The sequence below is a fragment of the Callithrix jacchus genome, chromosome 20 (genome assembly GCF_049354715.1).
Source record: "Callithrix jacchus isolate 240 chromosome 20, calJac240_pri, whole genome shotgun sequence".
NCBI classification, from domain to species: Eukaryota; Metazoa; Chordata; class Mammalia; order Primates; family Cebidae; genus Callithrix; species Callithrix jacchus.
The window spans coordinates 1,503,563-1,517,449 of NC_133521.1; positions in this window are offsets into that span (position 1 = coordinate 1,503,563).

Below are 13,887 nucleotides of genomic sequence, written 5' to 3' on the forward strand. Positions count from 1 at the left end.
ACTAGACAGTGCTCCAGTAGGGATTCTATGTGGGGGCTTTGATTCTTCATTTCTGTTCTGCACTGCCCTAACAGAGGTTCTCCATGAGAGCCCCACCTCTGCAGCAACCTTCCGCCTGGATATTCAGACATTTCCATCCATCATTTAAAATCTAGGCAGAGGTTTCAAAACCCAATTCTTAACTTCTGTGCACTGGCAGGTTCAACCCCATGTGAAAGCTGGCGAGTCTTGAGGCTTGCACCCTCTGAAGCCATGGCCTGAGCCCTATTTTGGCTCCTTTCAGCCATTTGTGGAGTCGATGGGAAGCCGGACACCACGTCCCTAGGCTGCACACAGCATGGGGACCCTGGGCCTGACCCGTGAAATAATTTTTTTCTTCCTAGGCCTTCTGGCCTGTGATTGAAAGGGCTGCTGTGAAGGCCATTGACATGCCCTTGAAATGTTTTTCCCATTGTCTTGGAGATTAACGTTCACCTCCTCATTATTTATGCAAATTTCTGCAGCTAACTTGAATTTCTCCTCAGAAAATGTGATTTTCTTTCCTATCACATTGTTAGGCTGCAAATTTTCTGAACTTTTATCTTTGCTTTTCCTATAAAACAGAATGCCTTTAACAGCACCCAAGTCACCTCTTTGATGCTTGGCTGCTTAGAAATTTCTTCTGCCAGATACCCTAAATTATCTCTCTCAACTTCAAAGTTTCACAAATCTCTAGGAAAGGATCAAAATGCCATGAGTCTGTTTTCTAAAACATAAGAAAGTTCACCTTTGCTCGTTTTCAACAGATTCCTCAACTCCATCTGAACCCACCTCTGCTTGGACTTTATTGTCCATATTGTTATCAGCATTTTGATCAAAATTATTCAACATGACTCTAAGAATCTCCAAACTTTCCCACATTTTTTAATCTTCTTCTGAGCCCTCTAAACTGTTCCATCCTCTGCCTGTTACCCAGTTCCAAAGTGGCTTCCATATTTTCAGGTATCTTTGCTGCAGCACCTTACTCCCAGTACAAATTTACTGTATTATTCCATTTTCAAACTGCTAAAGACATACCAGAAGCTTGTTAATTTACAAAAGAAAGAGGTTTATTGGACCTGAAGTTCCACATGGCTTGGAGGTCTCACAATCATGGCAGAAGGTGAGAGACAAATCTCACATAACAGCAGACAAGAGAAGAAGGCTTGTGGGGGGAAACTCCTCTTTTTAAAGCCATCAGATCTGGTGAGATTTATTCACAATTACAAGAACAGCACTGGAAAGACCTGACTGCATGATTTAATTCACTCCCTTGAAGTCTCTCCCACAACACACTGTGATTCAAGATGATATTTGGGTGGGGACACAGGCAAACCATATCAGCATATATACTAATATGGTTTGGTTGTGGTCTGAAACTGTTAAGCTAACAGTGGCAAATACAGAAGATTTGCTTCTTCTCTCATTAACCTGCAAAGTAAAATAAAGCTAAATAACCAGATAATTTCACTTAGTGGTGAAATTATAGAGAGATTCTTAGAATGGGTGGAAAAAAGAAGAGGTCTCATTTAAGGGGAAATTTAATTAGAGAAGTAAATGATGAAAAGGAGAGTCATGCAACAATTTGGGGACATAGCATTCTAGGTAAAGAAATCCCTAGCACAAGGTCAGGAATGGTGGCCACCTCTCTAATCCCAGCACTTTGGGAAGCCTAGGCAGGCAGATCACGAGGTCAGGAGATCAAGACCATCCTGCCTAAAATGGTAAAACAACGACTCTACTAAAAATACAAAAAAGTTATCCAGGTGTGTTGGCACATGCCTGTAGTCCCAGCTACACAGCAGGCTGAGGCAGGAGAATTACTTGAACCCAGGAGGTGGAGGTTGCAGTGAGCTGAGATTGTACCACTGCACTGAAGCATGGCCAATAGATCAAAACTCCATCTCAAAAAAATAAAATAAATCTCTAGTGCATCAGCTTAAATAAGAAAGAAATTTGTTTTCGGCCCACCTCCAAGAATTGTAGTACAGATCTTGCTGTATGGCTCTGTCATTCTCAGTACAAGACCCCCAGCATTGCTCCAGTTTTCACTATTTCACAGCTAGGGAAAGGGGTAAAAAAGAGAGCTCAGAAGAGCAGTCTTTATGAAAATGACAAACACGAAAGTGATATACATTATCTCCATTCACATGACACTGATCTGGATTTGATCAAAATTTATTAAAGAGGCAAGGAGTATAGTTTGCAGTTTCCAGGCATATTATCAGCAACAATTCAGTTGGTTATATTACAGAAAGGAAGAAGGAAAGGATGGATACTGAGATACTGTTATCAGTCTCTGCACAGGTTCCAAGTAGAATAAAAACTTACATTTTTATGGAATATAAACAATGCTGAAAAAGCTAAAATGTCAGTCTTAAAAGAAAGAGTCAAGATTGGTGAGTCTGACAGAGTATAAATAATATAGGGCCATGTAAGCCCTTATAAAATGTGGATTTTATTCAAAGGCAAGGAGGAAGTATTGAAGTGTTAAGCAGGAGAGTGACAGATAGCATTTATCAGTTAAAAATATCAAATTCGTTCTGTTGTAAGAAACAGATGCTTGGTGTAAATGACTGGATGAATGAAACACAGTTTGAATCTCAGCCCATGCTTCTGGAACAAGGATGATGGTGAATATGAGAATTATTATGATTTCATTCCATTTTGGCGTTAGAGCTAACAGTTCTTCCTAATGAATTGGGTATAGAGAACAAAGGAGAGAGGAGGAATCAAGGATGGCATACTTGACTTCGGAATGAGAAACTGGAAAGTTGATGCCATTTATTAAGATGGAGAATATTGTCCTTAAAACACTTTTACTAAAGCCTGACAGTGGTGAGAGAATCACATAGTATGTGTTGAGCATGTTGAGTTCAGAATACCTATCAGACATACAAATAGGATTGTCAGTAACAGTTGGATATAGGGGTCTAAGCTGAGAAAGGATGTTAGTATATGCAGTAATTAGAAATCATCAATACATACATTATCTATAAAGAAAGGGAACATAGAAGAGAGAAGAGAGGTAAGGATGGAATCCGAACAATATGTCAAAATTAACATTTTGTCAAATACGGAAGCGTCAGTAAGACAGAAAAAGAGGAAGTACCAGTCAGGAGGAAGAAATCCCAGAACGTGTTGGTGTTATGGAAAGGGAAAAATGCCAAGACAGATAGTGTTAAATCAAGTATCAGAGCCACTGCTTATATATGATCTCTGACAAATCACAGAAAATTTGAAATTTATAAGAAGGCAAGTATATCCAGTCAGTCTCCCTGGAAACAGGCACTTAGACTCCACGATTTGTATGTAGGGTTTTTGGGTGGTGTTCTCTTCGGAGTCACATCTATGAGTAAATGGACAGAGGGAGCAGTTGGACTGTGATTCAGTGGCAACCTCACAGGGAAACATGGAACTGGAACAGATTCACAAAGTTATCTCAGTTGTGATTATGGGACCATCTTTTTCTTTCCTTGAGTAACATTGATCAGATATTTGTTACAGGCTGTCCTGAGGGAGAACCTAAACTTGAGAAAGGCAATTGTCTTTAGGGTAGAACAATTTTCTGAAGAGGGACTCATTTGTAGAATTGTCAGAAGCCAATATACCCAATATATAGTTGAAATACTTTCTTCGTTATGAAGGGGAAGCAGGTGGGGAATTTAGACTCAAATTTTCCCTCGAGGAAGAAATTGTTGTTCCAGTTTCTTGGAATGCTTTCAGAAGAAAGCAGACAATCTAAGCTTTCAGTATCAGTAGGGAATAACGTAGCTTCAGAAAGTTTTACCACCTCAATTTATACCATTCCAGAGATACCCATAGCCAATCATTGAATGTGGTTGTGGTAGAGAGTCGGTATTTCTAGTAGAGTATGGGAAATCTCAGATGGGTTATTTTGGTTCCAGATCTGCCTGTGCAGTGTATGAGACTGTCAGGATTGCATTCCAACCTCACTTCTTCTATTACTCAGTCTAGCTTCTTTCTTCCTTCTGCTTCTTGAAAAACATTCTGCACTCATCTCTGAATCAAAAACCCTTTCGCAAAGACCTGGAACCAACCCAAATGCCCATCGGTGATAGACTGGTCTGGGAAAATGTGGCACATATACACTATGAAATATTATGCAGCAATCAAAAATGATGAGTTTGTGTCCTTTGCAGGGACATGGATGAATCTGGAGAACATCATTCTCAGCAAGCTGACACAAGAACAGAAAATGAAACACCGCATATTCTCACTCATAGGTGGGTGATGAACAATGAGAACACATGGACACAGAAATGGGAGTACTACATACTGGGGTCTATTTGGGGAAATATGAGAGGGACAGCGGGGGGAAGGAGCTGGGGAGGGATAGCATGGGGAGAAATGCCAAATGTGGGTGAAGGGGCAGAAGGCAGCAAAACATACTGCTATGTGTGTACCTATGCAACAATCTTACATGTTCTGCACATGTACCCCAAAACCTAAAACGCGACAAAAAATATAAAATAAAAAAAACTTTTTTCTACACAGATTATAAATTTTTGCCAGGAATTGTCTAAGAGCACAGGCAATGAGACAAGCCTCTGCAATGGGATCGCTCACCATCTGGCTGGAATTAAAGACCCACTCACTGGTGTCAATGAAACACATAAAGTCCTTGAGATGAGGTAGAGGTACAATTGTTGAAATATTCACAGGTGTTGAATTAGAATATTTTACTGTACTGACAGAAAAGAATACGCTATCTGGTGCAATGTATCAAGTGTTTTAAAATTATTGATTAAAAGTAAACTATGGAAACTAAATGATTTTTGGAGGACTGCCATTATCCTCACATTTTATTGTTCACATCCTTGTGTTATCCCTTCCCTTTCAGTGCAGATGAGACCTGTCACTTGCTTCTAATTAATAGAATGTGGCAAAGGTGAGAGCATGCACATGATGACATGTATGTCATAATTTGGATATGTTTCATAAGATTGTTACTGTCAGATTGCTAGAGTCTTTCCCTTTCGTGATATGAGGAAGCAAGTGGCTATATTAGTAAACGTCATACAGCAAGGTCTGCATATGAGCTTTAGGAAATAAAGGCATCCTTCTTGCAGGAGACAGTAAACATATTTGAAGCTCTCAGTACCACATCTATAAGGAACTGAATGCTACTAACAACCATGCAAACAGAGAAATAGACCCTCACCAATTCAAACTTCCAGCTGAGATTGCAGTAAATATTATATCTTGACTGCCAGCCTTGGAATACCCTAAAAAAAGAAATAAGCTAAACCACGGCTGGATTCCTAACCCACAGCAGCTGTAATTTAAAAAAAAATGTTGTTTTAAACTACATGCTAAGCCTGAGTTAATATTGCCACACAGCAATAGAAAATTAATACAGACAAAGGGATCAGGGTGTTATTGCAAATCAAGATTAGATTGACACATTAGGGAAAGATAATACAAATCTCAGAGACATGAGTTGCTAATTGAAAGCCTACTGTGAAAGCCAGATTGTCTCATTGGAAACCCGGTGAGCCTGTTATATCTATCAAGAGCAGGGCAGGGAAAGTTAAGTATGAAAATAAATAGCCAGATCAGAAAAGCTAGTCTCCAAGAAAGGTTAATATCATAACCAAGGCAGATTACTATGTCGATAACAGAGTTGTGAATTGGAAAGAATGGGATTCTGATGCTTGAATGGAGAAATCTGGGTTTATGACCCTGAATTCTTAATTTTTTATATTTTAATAAAACCTCTGAATCTGCTGAAGAACACCATAACTCCCTGCTAAGAACTAGAATTGGCAAAGTGCCTGTAAGCCAAGCACTTGGGAATGCCAAAGTGAGCCACTTGCTTGAGCTCAGAAGTTCAAGAACAGCCTGCAAAACATTGCAAAACCCCATCTGTACAAAAAGAATAGAAAACTTAGCGGGTCATGGTGGCCTGTGCCTGTAGTCTCAGCTACCAAGAAGGTTAAGGTGGAAGGATCTTCTGAACCCAGGAGTTTCAGGCTGCAGTGAGCTCTGATTGTTTCACTGAACTTATGCCTGGGTGTTAGACGGAGACCATGTCTCAATTATAAAAAAAAGCACTATAATTACCACTTTACCTGAATGTGAGAGTAAATTATTTACAGCACTGTCCCATGATTGATAAATTAACACCTACCAATTATCCAGAGAGATGCAAATCAAAACCACATTGAGATACCATCTCACGCCAGTTAGAATGGCGATCATTAAGAAATCTGGAGACAACAGATGCTGGAGAGGACGTGAAGATAAAGGAACACTTTTACACTGTTGGTGGGAGTGTAAATTAGTTCAACCATTGTGGAAGACAGTGTGGTGATTCCTCAAGGCCTTAGAAATAGAAATTCCATTTGACCCAGCAATCACATTACTGGGTATATATCCAAAGGACTATAAATCGTTCTACTATAAGGACACATGCACACGAATATTCACTGCAGCACTGTTTACAATAGCAAAGACCTGGAACCAACCAAAATGCCCATTGATGATAGACTGGATTGGGAAAATGTGGCACATATACACCATGGAATATTATGCAGCAATCAGAAATGATGAGCTTGTGTCGTTTGTAGGGACATGGATGAATCTGGAGAAAATCATTCTCAGCAAACTGACACAAGAACAGAAAATGAGGGGAGGACTCAAGATGGCGCTGTGAGAACAACCCAGGATTGAAGCTCTCGCTGGATGCACGGAGAGGGTGAGTCGGGGACGCATTTCCAGATGGATCTTAGTTACCCACAGAACGGGGAAATTTCCAGGTATAAAAGAGACGCGGGATGACAGGCAGAGGTCTTGGCTGGTGTAGCCGGCAGCCAGTGCGGCTGCGGCCTGTGCCAGAGTGCAGAGGCGCTCCACAGTGCTCCATACAAAAGCGCACTGTTACAGGTGCCCTGTTGAACCAGCAAACTGAGACCAGAGAGGGCTGAACTTGAGACTGAAAGGGACTTGGACAGTGAGCCAGCCCAGGAAATCCCAGGGACACAGCGTTTGGGGTAGCGCAGTGCGACAAACAAAATGGCGATTCCAAATGCTCTCGGTGAGGAGGTGTTCTTAAAGTGCAGCTCCATGGGGGAGGGGAGTCTGCCATTACCGAGGCAATCAGCCCCTACTGAGGTACATGCCCATTGCTGATGCAGCCTGCTGTTGCCGAGGCAACCCAGTACAACAGAGAGACTCTGCCACAGGGCTTAGCCCATGGCAACAGGGCTGAGACCACAGCAGAAGGGCAGAGCTTGCAGCAACAGGCCAAACCTCACACCAGCAGGGCGGAGACTCGGCAGTCAAATAGTGACTAGACTGCCTCCTAGCTGGGCAGGACAGCAAGGCAGACACTCACAAGGAAAGCCTTAACACCCCCTGACAGAGAATCTGAGAAAAAAAGGGTTTTTTTTCAGCCTAACAGCCCTGAATGAACAACAGAGCTCACAGCTCAGCACTTGAGCTCCTACAAGGTACAGGCTGTCTCCTCAAGCACCTCCCTGACCCCTCTATATCCAAAAGACTGACATTTGGCAGGCATCATTCTGGGTCAAAGATAGCAGAAAAAGAAACTGGTAGAATCCCTCGCTGTTCCACAGCTGCTATAGGTGCACCCCAGACAAGCAGGGCCTGGAGTGGACCTCAGCAGTTGGACAGCGAAGGAGCTAGACTGGTAGTAGGGAAAACCAAGAAACCGAAATACTTCATCATCAACAATCTGAATGTCCACTCAGAGACCCAATCGAAAAGTCAGCAACTACACAGACGACAGGTACATAAATCCACAAAGATGGGAAGAAACCAGCGCAAAAAGGAGGAAAACACCCGAAACCAGAACACCTCGCCGCCTAGAAAGGACCAAAACTCCTCACCAGCAAGGGAACAAAGCTGGATGGAGAATGACTGTGATGAAATGACGGAATTAGACTTCAGAAGGTGGATAATGAGAAACTTTTGTGAGCTAAAAGAACATATTTTAAATCAATGCAAAGAAACTAAGAACCTTGAAAAAATATGAACTAAGAACCTTGAAAAAATGATAACAAGAATGGATACCTTAGAGAGAAATATGGATGAATTAAAGGTGGTGAAAAACAAAACACGAGAACTTCCCGAAGCATGCACATGTTTCAATAGCGGAATTGACGAAGCAGAAGAAAGAATATCAGAAGTCGAAGATCAACATAATGAAATAAAACGAGAAACAAAGATCAGAGAAAAAAGCGCAAAAAAATGAACAAAGTCTCCAAGAAATATGGGACTATGTGAAGAGACCTAACCTACGTTTCATAGGCATACCAGGTTGTGATGAAGAGAGTGAATCTAAGCTGGAAAATACTCTTCAGGACATTATCCAGGAAAATTTCCCTTACGTAGCAAGACAGGCCAACACTCAATTGCAGGAAATACAGAGAACATCACAAAGATATTTGGCAAGAAGAGCAACCCCAAGGCACATAATCGTCAGATTCAACAAGGTTGAAATAAAGGAGAAAATACTAAGGGCAGCCAGGGAGAAAGGTCGGGTAACCCACAAAAAGAAGCCCATCAGACTCACAGCAGATCTCTCGGCAGAAACTCTACAAGCCAGAAGAGAGTGGGGGCTGATATTCAACATCCTTAAAGAAAAGAACTTTCAACCCAGAATTTCATATCCAGCCAAACTGAGCTTCAGAAGTGAAGGAAAAATAAAATCCTTTGCGAACAAGCAAGTACTCAGAGATTTTGTCACCACCAGCCCTGCTTTACAAGAGCTCCTGAAAGAGGCACTACACATAAAAAAGAACTACCAGTACCAGCCATTCCAAAATCACACTAAATGCTAAAGAGCATCAATATAATAAAGAATCTACAACAACTAACGGGCAAAACAGCCAGCTAGCAACAAAATGTCAGTATCAAATTCACACATAACAATATTAACCATAAATGTAAATGGACTAAATGCACCAATCAAAAGACACAGGCTGGCAAATTGGATAAAAAGCCAAAACCCAGCAGTGTGCTGTATCCAGGAAACTCATCTCACATGCAAGGATACACAAAGGATCAAAATAAAGGGATGGAGGAAGATTTACCAAGCAAATGGAGAGCAAAAGAAAGCAGGAGTTGCAATTCTCATCTCTGATAAAATAGACTTTAAAGCAACAAAGATCAAAAGAGACAAAGAAGGCCGTTATATAATGGTAAAAGGATCGATACAACAAGAAAAGCTAATGATCCTAAACATATATGGACCCAATATAGGAGCACCCAGACACATAAGGCAAGTTCTTAACGACTTACAAAGAGACTTAGACTCCCACACTAATAGTGAAAGACTTTAACACTCCACTGTCAGTATTAGACAGATAAACCAGACAGAAAATCAACAAGGATATCCAGGACTTGAACTCAGACCTGGAGCAAGCAAACCGGATAGACATTTACAGAAGTCTCCACCCCAAATCCACAGAATATACATTCTTCTCAGCACCACATCACACCTACTCTAAAATTGACCACATAATTGGAAGTAAAGCACTGCTCAGCAAATGCAAAACAACTGAAATCATAACAAACAGCCTCTTGGACCATAGTGCAATCAAGTTAGAACTCAGAATTCAGAAACCAACCCAGAACCGCACAGCTTCATGGAAACTGAACAACTGGCACTTGAATGTTGACTCGATAAACAACGAAATGAAGGCAGAAATAGAGACGTTCTTCAAAACCAATGAGAACGAAGACACAACATGCCAGAATCTCTGGAACACATTTAAAGTAGTCTCTAGAGGAAAGTATATAGCAATAAGTGCCCATATGAGAAGAATGGAGAGATCCAAAATTGACACCCTATCGTCAAAATTGAAAAAGCTAGAGGAGCAAGATCAAAAAAACTCAAAACCCAGCAGAAGACAAGAAATAACTAAGATCAGAGCTGAACTGAAGGAGATTGACACACGAAAAACCCTCCAAAAAATCAATAAATCCAAGAGCTGGTTTTTTGAAAAGATCAACGAAATAGACAGACCACTAGCCAGATTGATTAAAAAGAAAAGAGAGAACAACAAAATAGATGCAATAAAAAATGATAAAGGGGAAATCATCAAATATTCGACAGAAATTCAAACCATCATCAGAGAGTATTACAAACAACTCTATGCACATAAACTAGTAAAGCTGGAAGAAATGAATAAATTCCTGGACTCCTGTGTCCTCTCAAGCCTAAACCAGGAGGAAGCTGAAACTATGAATAGACCAATAACAAGGGCAGAAGTCGAGGTAGCAACTAAGAGCCTACCGCACAATGGAAGCCCAGGTCCAGATGGGTTCACAGCCGAATTCTACCAGACACACAAAGAGGAGCTGGTACCATTCCTTCTGAAACTATTCCAAAAAATCCAAAAAGAGGGAATCCTTCCCAAATCTTTCTATGAGACCAATATCATTCTTATACAAAAACCCAGCAGAGACCCAACAAGAAAAGAAAACTTCAGGCCAATATCCATGATGAACATAGATGCAAAAATCTTCAATAAAATATTGGCAAGCCGATTGCAACAGCAAATCAAAAAACTTATTCATCATGATCAAGTAGGATTCATCCCGGGGATGCAAGGCTGGTTCAACATACGCAAGTCTATCAACGTAATTCACCACATAAACAGGACCAAAAACAAAAACCCCATGATTATCGCAATTGACACAGAGAAGGCATTTGACAAAATTCAACAGGCCTTTATGCTAAAAACCCTCAATAAACTCGGTATCGATGGAACGTATCTCAAAGTCATAAAAGCTATTTATGACAAACCAACAGCCAATATCATACTTAATGGGCAAAAACTGGAAGCATTCCCTTTGAAATCCGGCACTAGACAAGGATGCCCTGTGTCACCACTCCTATTTAATATAGTACTGAAGGATCTAGCCAGAGCAATCAGGCAAGAAAAAAAAATAAAGGGTATTCAAATAGGAAAGGTGGAAGCCAAATTGTCTCTATTTGCAGACGACATGATAGTATACCTAGAAGACCCCATCACCTCAGCCCAAAAACTCCTGAAACTGATAAGCAACTTCAGCAAAGTCTCAGGATAGAAAATCAACGTGCAAGAATCACAAGCCTTCCTCTACACCAATAACAGACTTAAAGAGAGCCAAATCAAGAACGAACTGCCATTCACAATTGCTACAAAAAGAATAAAATACCTTGGAATACAACTCACAAGGAATGTAAGGGACGTCTTCAGGGAAAACTACAAACCACTGCTCAACGAAATCAGAGAGGACACAAACAGATGGAGAAACATTCCATGTTCATGTTTAGGAAGAATTAATACCATAAAAATGGCTATACTGCCCAAAGTTATTTACAGAATCAATGCTATCCCCATCAAGCTACCATAGACTTTCTTCACAGAACTGGAAAAAACCACCATGAACTTCATATGGAACCGAAAGAGAGCCCGCATAGCCAAGTCAATCCTAAGCAAAAAGAACACAGCGGGGGGCATCACACTACCGAATTTCAAACTATACTACAAGGCTACAGTAATCAAAACAGCATGGTACTGGTACCAAAACAGAGATATAGACCAATGGAACAGAACAGAGGCATCAGAGGAAACACAACTTAGCTACAACCATACAATATTTGATAAACCCGCCAAAACCAGCAATGGGGAAAGGATTCCCTGTTCAACAAATGGTGCTGGAAAAACTGACTAGCCATGTGCAGAAAGCAGAAACTGGACCCCTTCCTGACACCTTACATCAAAATTTACTCCAGATAAATTAAAGACTTAAACATCAGACCTGGCACCCTAAAATCCCTAGAAATAAATCTAGGCAAAACCATCCAGGACATAGGATTAGGCAAGGACTTCATGAACAAAACACCAAAAGCATTGGCAACAAAAGCCAAAATAGACAAATGGGACCTAATGAAACTCCACAGCTTCTGCACAGCAAAAGAAACAGTCTCTAGTGTGAATTGGCAACCAACAGAATGGGAAAAAATTTTTGCAGTTTACCCATCTGACAAAGGGCTGATATCCAGAATTTACAAAGAAGTCAAACAGATTTACAGGAAAAAAACAAACAAGCCCATTCAAAAGTGGGCAAAGGATATGAACAGACACTTTACGAAAGAAGACATATATGAGGCCAACAATCATATGAAAAAATGCTTATCATCACTGGTCATCAGAGAGATGCAAATCAAAACCACATTGAGATACCATCTCATGCCAGTTAGAATGGCGATCATTAAAAAATCTGGAGACAACAGGTGCTGGAGAGGATGTGGAGAAAAAGGAACACTTTTACACTGTTGGTGGGAGTGTAAATTAGTCCAACCATTGTGGAAGACAGTGTGGCAATTCCTCAAGGCCTTAGAAATAGAAATTCCATTTGACCCAGCAATCCCAATACTGGGTATATATCCAAAGGACTATAAATCGTTCTACTATAAGGACACATGTGCACGAATGTTCATTGCAGCACTGTTTACAATAGCAAAGACCTGGAATCAACCCAAATGCCCATTGATGATAGACTGGATTGGGAAAATGTGGCACATATACACCATGGAATATTATGCAGCAATCAGAAATGATGAGTTTGTGTCGTTTGTATGGACATGGATGAATCTGGAGAACATCATCCTCAGCAAACTGACACAAGAACAGAAAATGAAACACCGCATATTCTCACTCATAGGCGGGTGATGAAAAATGAGAACACATGGACACAGAGAGGGGAGTACTAAACACTGGGGTCTATTGAGGGGAAAAGGGGAGGGCCAGTGGCAGGGGGAGTTGGGGAGGGATAGCCTGGGGAGAAATGCTAAATGTGGGTGAAGGGGAGAAAGCAAACAAAACACACTTTCATGTGTGTACCTATGGAACTGTATTGCATGCTCTGCGCATGTACCCCAAAACCTAAAATGCAATAAAATATTTAAAAAAGAACAGAAAATGAAATACCGCATATTCTCACTCATAGGCAGGTGATGAAATATGAGAACACATGGACCCAGGGAGGGGAGTACTAAACACTGGAGTCTATTGGGGAAAAAAGGGGAGGGACAGTGGGGGGGAGTTGGGGAGGGATGGCCTGGGGAGAAATGCCAAATGTGGGTGAAGGGGAGAAAGGAAGCAAAACACACTGCCATGTGTGGACCTATGTAACTGTCTTGCATGTTCTGCACATGTAGCCCAAAATCTAAAATGCAATACAAATTTTTTAAAAAAAAATGTAATCCAAACTTGCTGTCATTATGACTCCACGAAACATGGAGAAAATATTCATCTCTAAACTATGGAGGCTCTAAGTGTCAGAAATTCTCTGCTGGTAGATAATGATTGAAATAAAGGACACAGAAATTGGAAGAACCAGAATGGATATCATAATTAACACACAAAAACCCACCAGATGATTATGTTCCCAGTAAGGTCCAGACCATATACCATGTTAGAAAGCCATAAAAGAGGTCTGGTGAGAGAAGTACCGGCATCACTGATAAGTTCAGCAGTAGTTTTACTGTGCTAAAATTTGACACAACTGCCAAATTAAAGATTAAAGTAAATATGGGCATGACAGCCATATCCTTCCATTTCTCTAGAATTTAGTCACCCATCCTGACTAGCCTTATTGTCCTGTAATGACTTAAAATTTTGTTTGTTGCTGTCACTTGAGTTTATTCAGCACTTAGGATTTTCGGTGAGATGTTTAATATAATACAAAGCTACTCTAACAAGAGACAATTAAGTTCTTAATTTATTATTTAAATAGAGCATTTGTCTCATGATGTAAGAGTTTTATAAATTTACTTAATTCATTCAGAAAGTTGCATCTGGATCAATCTATCATTGGTTTTGTATA